At 33.2% G+C, this 8,008-nt stretch overlaps 2 long non-coding RNA genes across 3 annotated transcripts; one reads left to right on the forward strand and one right to left on the reverse strand.

Moving 5' to 3' along the window:
• The first annotated feature begins 2,219 nt into the window (after window positions 1-2,219).
• LOC134264999 (uncharacterized) lies at window positions 2,220-4,495 on the forward strand. The gene is made up of 3 exons (XR_009991671.1): window positions 2,220-2,328; window positions 3,951-4,133; window positions 4,372-4,495. It is a non-coding gene; the product is annotated as an uncharacterized LOC134264999 (long non-coding RNA).
• Window positions 4,496-4,518: 23 nt separating this feature from the next.
• On the reverse strand, window positions 4,519-8,005 carry LOC134265000 (uncharacterized). 2 transcript variants are annotated; one of them, XR_009991672.1, is made up of 6 exons: window positions 7,906-8,005; window positions 6,904-7,038; window positions 6,348-6,480; window positions 5,398-5,707; window positions 4,960-5,154; window positions 4,519-4,616 (listed from the first exon to the last, which is right to left on the reverse strand). It is a non-coding gene; the product is annotated as an uncharacterized LOC134265000 (long non-coding RNA). The 2 variants fall into 2 exon arrangements; XR_009991673.1 differs by having other exon boundaries at window positions 6,336-6,480.
• Between the last annotated feature and the right edge of the window lie 3 nt (window positions 8,006-8,008).

Below are 8,008 nucleotides of genomic sequence, written 5' to 3' on the forward strand. Positions count from 1 at the left end.
TCCCTGCTTGATTTCAAACTGTGTTTACCATTTCCTTTTCAAACTGTACCAAAATGAGAACTTGAGAAGTAAAGAAAAATGTATCTTATAAATAAAACCACTTCTATCTAAATATATAAGAAATCTAGGCAAATATAATTTGAATATTTCATCTAGCCGGAAACCAGACAATAATCCCTCCGGATCCGTAAAGGGAAAAATCTAAGAAATATTAGAGTACCCGGGGTAAAAAAAGTTATAACCTGTATTATCCTATAGAGTACAAACAAATCATCACCTTAACGGCAGGGTAACGATAATGAAAGTTGATTAACAAACGTGATTGTTAGCTACAAAAAGAAAATGCTGATAAAATGTATTAAAAAAGAAAAAAAAATTACACATCATTTTTCTATTGAATTCCATATACGACAGCCAACTGCTTACTGCCAACTGCTGACTAATTACTGCCAACTGCGACACATACTAGTATTTGAATATATTTTATATTTTATATTTATATTGATATTTATGTGAATTTACTAAAAAAAAAAAAAAAAAAAAAAAAAAAAGGCGCAGATCCAGGAATTTTTCCAAGAGGGTCACCCTGGTAAAAAAGAAATACAACCCAGAAATGTCATTTCTTGACAAGAAAAAAACCCCGTAAACTCCTTTCCTAAACGTGAAAAACGGACGGGGGCGGGGCTTCTTATGCTTCATATCTATAATATTTTTCATAGCAACTTAACACGGATCCGCATTTTTGGAGGGGGGGGTTCCCAGGGCCCTTTTAATTGCTTTAGTTTGTACATTAAATAACTTTACACAATTACAGAGAAGGGTAGTCCGGACGCCCCCCCCCTTTGGTCTCTAGATCTGTGCTGCATGTAAAACACAACTTATTTGGAAAAAGAAAGAGATATAAATCTTTTATTTGAGAAGTATTTACTATAGAAATTTACAGAAATTTGAAATTTATTTTCACCCCCCCCCCCCACGAAACAACGACAAATCCCTTTTTCAGTTTTTATTCTTTTAAAAGGTTTTGTTGTCTCATATGGGAGGGGTGTGTTAAAAATTAAAAAAGGAAAATAGTCATTTTAAAACCAATTTCAAAAAGGATAACAAATAAAAAATATACTTTATCAATCTCATATGTTGAATATAACATAAATTAAAACATATGTTGAGATTAAGGAGTCGTTTAAATCCATTTTCATGAGTATATGAAAATCTGATGATGTGTTCATCCTGATTTCTATAGAGAAAGTTTACCCCCTTATAAAATAAAAAAATACCCCCTTATTAAAGGAGTTGTAAATAAGAAGCCCCCCCCCCCCCCCCGAAATAGTGTTATGAAAGCAGTTTACGTTTTTCATCTTGTCCAGAAATTTCTGGGTTGGATTTTTTTTACTGGGGTAGAACCCACCCCCCTCCCGGGGGGGGGGGGATCCTGGATCCGCGCCTGGTTTATTGACAATTCACATAATTATCAATATAGATATGAAAATTTATTCAAATATATGTGGCAGATGGCAGTAAGCAGTTGGCTGTCGTATATGGAATTCCATAATTTTCACATAATTCGTGACAAGATTTTATAAGCTTTTTCTTTTTAAAAAAAAATCAAGCTAATAACATGAATAATGTCCAAACAGTGCATTTCACTCATGATAAATTGTTAATAAGATGCAAAATGATACAAAAACAAAATTTTTTGACCGTTCATAGCTGCAAATCAGCTCAGTATTGAAAAGTTTACTTGTTGGGGGAGGGGTTCTTGAGAAGAAGATGAGAATATGAAAAGTTTACTACGACAACAACGACAGACAACGGACCGGGCAGATTTTGATCAGAAAAGCTCACTTGAATCGAGCCTTCGGCTCAGGTGAGTTAACAACAAACAAACCATAACATTCAAAATTTTATTTCTTTTAGATAGGGTTTTAGAATGATTTTTTTTTCATTATGAGAAAAGGGCGTGATTTGAATAGATAAATAGAAAAATAGAATCTTAGGTCTACCTCTCTAAATGGCAAAATTTTCAATCTTTTGGGTTTTTTTAACACTCTTTACAACTGATGCTAATTTAGCAATTTTGGGAGAAGAATTCGGAAAAAAGGGTTTCCGATTTATTGTTAAAAGGAGTAATTGTTAGCCTTTTCGAAATATTAGGATACTATCGAAATAGGTGACGTCATATAAGTTCTAAAATCGACATCAACCTAGAACAACTTGTTTTCTAGTCTGGTCCCCTTCCCACAATTCCGTTCGCGCACTCTCTACATTGAGGTCAGGCATCGGTTGATTCACTGTTAGACGTTGCGCAATTTCAAAATGGCGGACAAAGTAAGTAACCATTTCGAGAAATAATTGCTCATATCTATTTGTTTTACATCATGACAACTTATTCCATCAATGCTTACTGTTAACCAAAGTTGTTTTCTATTTATTTTTTTATTCAGTTGATTTATTTTGCGTAAATTTACACTGTTATCACTGGATTAAAAAATGTTTACATTTTAAGAACGTGGAGGTAGTCAAAATTGACCCCCAATATTTCCTTTGTCGTGGACCGACATCAAAATTTTATTGTCTAGTCTAATATATATATGAATGATCTATGTTAGGATATACAATGTTTTATATGTCGCTCCTTATTTAATATAGTAAAAGCACCCCAGATTTTTTATCATAATTCTATCAACAATTAGCATGTGCTCTGGCCTACTATTGCATATATCTGACATAAAACAAAGGTTTAATGTTTCTATACTGTTTGTATTTTGTTTGTTACACACATCACAACAATTCTCACTCACAGTCTCAAACTGTTATCCAAAGTATCCAGTCAGAAACTGTCTTCTGAAGGTGTTACACCTAACGAATTTTTTCATGTTATAATCTTGAGTTAGATTTTTAGTCAAGAAAATTTTTTCCAAATATTTCACTAATTATTGACGATTCCCTAATACACATACATTTATATTTGTCTAAGATATTTTTATATCTTTTTTTTTTTAATTGTATAATGCTGTGGAATTATTGTGATGTGACTGTGGAGTCAGTTTTTGTGGGCAGACATAAATATAATTTTGTTTTGTGGACAGGACATAATTTATAAAGGTTAACCAAATAATAATTAAATGAATCTGTGGACTTATAAAATATCCAAAATAGCATTTGTGGAAATAAAAATGTAGCTGATTCACTTGATGTTCAATCCAAAAATGTTAGTCCTCCTTCCTCAAACAATGATGATTCCATAGAAGAATTATGAATAGCTGCAGAACTGTAGCTCTCTAAAAAATATTTTGACAGACCTGAGAGCTACAGTGCCACCCACTGAAAGAACTTGTATATTTATTGTGCACAAAATTTGTGCTTGCACCTGTATTAATTCTTCCCTACTTCTCTCAGTATCAAGTGCACTCGTAGTTTACAACTGCATGAAGCATTGCAAGACCGAAATATTTTGCAAACCAAAGTGGTAGTATAAATGGACGAAATTTTTGATGATCTCAATTTCAGGTCCAGGAGGGCTACTAACATCAATTATAAGGAATGTCTTGTTGTGAAAACAGTGAAAAAATATGTTAGGTACACATGGTTAGTAATATTTTGAGATGACGGTTAAAAAACATGGAGAAATAAATCAGGAAACATTTCTTGTGTGCAATATATATACAGTTTTTTTTTCAATGGGTGGCACTGTAGCTCTCAGGTTTGCCCCCAATATTTTTTTCAGAGAGCTACTGTTCTGCAGCTAATAGAAAAATAGAGCTCTACCTGTCTAAAATAGACAAAGTAAATCCTCATTATTTTTCCATGAATTAAGACATGCTATGCAAAGTAAAATAATACTGTGCTTATTGCTATCATGATTTTATTACAGCTTGTTAAATAACAGATTTTAAATAAGTCTCAGAATCAATTACTTTGAACATCAAACACTTTAATTGACACTACAGGATATCTGATGCTGCATGGTGTCCATGTTATGAAAAAGAAGATATGAAACAAAAGCCTGTGAGAAAATGTCAACATCAATTATTTATGAATGAAGATGGAGTCTCTATCCTAAAAATTCTTGAGATAATCAGTGTTGCCTGGTTCATCCAATCAGAATGATCACTCCATTTGCAGACTATCAGGTATTCTTTGGTTCTGTCAATACTTTGGACCTGAAAAAAATATTAATTCAACATATTTTAATCTGTCATACAGATTTCAGTGTATGAAAATACTTTAAGAAAGTCTGTCTGTGTGTTAAGTAAAATTTCAAGGTATAATAAAAATTCAGATCATGCTTATCATATTACATGTACAAGTAACAAGAACTGTTTAACCTATTTAAAAAAATGCATTTACGTGGTCATTTCTCATTTTCAGGTTCCAATCTGAAGTATACAAAGGAAGAGTAAAATCTTTTTCATTCCTATTTACAAACACCTACTAGATCCAGAAGAATATCCTGATTGTTTTGTCCAACATAAGATGAATTTCAATCTGACACATACATGTAATTCAGTCTGAAAAATTGAGTGGAACACCATGATCACTGGATGGTCTTCTTCAAGCTGGCATGTCTTTGTCACAATATCTCGACTCTGCATTGTCATCAAAACTTTGCATTCCTTAAAATACAAAGACAGTTTTTATAAACTAAAACAACAGACTTGATAAAAAGGCTAATATAAAAAAAAACCATGTTATTATTTACCCCATTTTTCCCTTTTTAATTACAGTGGACCTTCAGATATCCGGACGCCAGATATCCGGATGCTTCAGTATCCGGACGACTTTTCATTGGAACGGAATTTTTAAATTCTATTTTGTCTTGTTTAACTGGTAATTCAGATATCCGGACGCTTCATTTATCCGGACAAATTGACTGGGAACCAAAGCGTCCGGATAAATGAGGGTCCACTGTATTTTATGAAATTAAAACCCTTGCGAAAATTAGAACCTGCAACTTACTGTCAAGCAGAGGTGTCCGGAAATAAGACAAACGGCTCCTTGAGGGTAGGATAACCGGATGATGTAGATCAGTCACTGCGACAACAGAAATAGAACCTGTGTCAGCCGTGAAGTCACCTTTAGGAAGAATGCCAAGAATATCTGAATGCTATGGATTCATGGTGTCATCATACTGTATATATCCACCACTGAAGCCTAAGATATAAATGTTCAAAAGCAATTGTAGTGATCATATTTCTGGTATTCCTAAAAAAATGGTTTTATCTTCTATATTTTATTGATAAGCACCACTGTGACAGCAAATTTTTAAGTATTTTGTGAATAAAAAAATTGAATCCACAGCTTTTGATTTAATTTGATTGTTTGTTTACATTTGCTTGAAAATTTATCGGGTAATTAAATTAGAAATAGCGGTAAATCTATTTCTGCATTATTTACCAATGGGACAAACCCCTCCTTGGCAGTAGATACAATATTTTCCATACAATATTTTCCTGCAGGCCAGCTTGGCAAAATTCTATTTTCTTTCATTTTCTTCTTAGCACAAAATTTGTAAAATGTAGAGGTGGGCTTAAAAATGATGTCAGCACTAAATGTGGAACTTGTGTGCTCCATCCTGGTGTCTTTAAGATGATGTGTAAAACTGCCTTCATAAAACCCACTGAGACTGCCAGTTACATGTATCCAGGTACTTAATCTGGTAAAGGTGTCAGACGGTCAAAGGTGATGATTGTTGAAATCATTCGATCTGAAGAAATAAATAATAGGTACCAAAAGCTTTTCTGAAATTAATTCATCTTATTCTTTAATCTATTTAAGATAAACATGTATTTGTTACGTTTGCTTCCATTTGGCTAGGTTGACATAGGACTTATTTGACCTTGACCGTGTCTTGGAGAAATAACATAATAAAGTCATGATGGAGCTAGTCTTTTGGCACTCCAAACTTTTATGCCGAGTATGCAGATTCAATTTGATGTATAATAATGAAGGAATTTTTGAAAATAAAAACATTTTTTAATTTTTTGTACAATCCCTATCATCACCGGACTTTCAGAAAAGTGTGGCATTCTCGACACTTACATTACGTAGTTAAAGTATCCCAAATGGCAAATAGATTCTCATTTGTTAAGAAATTAATAACATCAGAACTTTAAATTTTTGTTGACGACGATGAAATTACCTAGGTCATACCTCTTTGCCGTGCGAGATGCTGTTATTGAATATTTGCTACACATTGACATTCTCCCAAATTCTATCCCATATATATTTCAACAGTGAATGAAAGCTTTGTAAATTTCAGATGCTTAATATGTAACATCCAGAACACCACATCTTATTGAAAGCCCAAGGATAACAGAGAATTGTATATGTACTAAGTTAAATACCCCCCATCAAAATGAGTCGGACATCCGGTAGAGGGATCCAGACCCTTGGGACAGCGACAAGTACACGTGTACTTGACAAACGCGGGGTAACCAGAGTTGGCACAGGTCAAAGAGAAACTGGTACACTTCAGACCTATAAACAGAAAATAGTGAACTGAACTAAGGAATTTGCTTAATTTATATTGCTGGGAATACAAGATAACTTCTCTATATCTGTGAATTCACAATATCAATCATGGCATATTTGTATTTAACAAGTTTAACTGTATGAACTTTGACTTGCTTTTTGAGTGCTGATATATACCATATTAATTTGCATATTATTCCTTTTGTATATTTGTAAAATAATTTATTATTACTTTGACTTACTCTCCTTATAGCTAATATTATTTGAACTGATAAATCTGTTTCAAGGTTATACCATTGTTGTCTTAATTCATTGAATTGTACTTAAAATAAGATTGCAACCACGCAATGACTTGGAGAAAAGGACAGACATTTTAAGGTGTGCAAAATTAATTTACATGAATTATTCTGCAAGTTTAAACTGTACCACCTTAATGGGCTGTAGAGGGATTGTTCCTGTTAGGCTTCCATGCTCTCTTTTGGCTGACCATCATGTCTTTAATACAGGGGATTTGTTTTCGGTATCCTGGTAAATTTTATGAAATGCAATGAATGATGGAAAAGCCTAAAAAAAAAACATACAAAATAGAGATATTTATGATTATCTGAAAGCTATAATGAACCTGTTACAACATAAAAAGGATTAGTACATTTTCAACTAATTTTTCAAAATGTACGTATTGCCTTTGCAAATTGGCATTACAGTTGTATGAAAAATTATTATGTATACAAGGATGTTAATAGATTGTGGTGACCTACCAAATTAGCACCACCTCTAACTGCTAAACATCTGTATAGTGGTGGGATTCACGTTAACAAGCCTCCATGAAAATTACATGTTAGACTCATGCTATCATGTAAATATTATGCTGGATAAAGTGGAAGGAAATTAAGGTACTAGCTAGGGGAATCATAATAAACCAAAACAAAATAAATACACAGGGTGGTTTAATCCCTCCCCTTTTCAACTTAGATGATGATTGCATGGACGGCAAAGTGCAAACAATACAGAAGCGTTAAACCTTTGTTTTATGTCAAATATATGCAATAGTAGGCCAGAGCACGTGCTTATTGTTGATAGAATTATGATCAGAAATCTGGGGTGCTTTTACTATATTAAATAAGGAGCGACATATAAAACATTGTATATCCTAACACAGATCATTCATATATACATTAGACTAGACAATAAAATTTTGATGTCGGTCCACGACAAAGGAAATATTGGGGGTCAATTTTGATTACCTCCACGTTCTCAAAATGTAAACATTTTTTAATCCAGTGATAACAGTGTAAATTTACGCAAAATAAATCAAATGAATAAAAAAATAAATAGAAAACAACTTTGGTTAACAGTCAGCATTGATAGAATAAGTTGTCATGATGTAAAACAAATAGATATGAGCAATTATTTCTCGAAATGGTTACTTACTTTGTCCGCCATTTTGAAATTGCGCAACGTCTAACAGTGAATCAACCGATGCCTGACCTCAATGTAGAGAGTGCGCGAACGGAATTGTGGGAAGGGGACCAGA

Source organism: Saccostrea cucullata, unplaced genomic scaffold, assembly GCF_032062105.1.
Source record: "Saccostrea cucullata isolate Sc308-1 unplaced genomic scaffold, CSIRO_AGI_Scuc_v1 ctg1892, whole genome shotgun sequence".
NCBI lineage: Eukaryota > Metazoa > Mollusca > Bivalvia > Ostreida > Ostreidae > Saccostrea > Saccostrea cuccullata.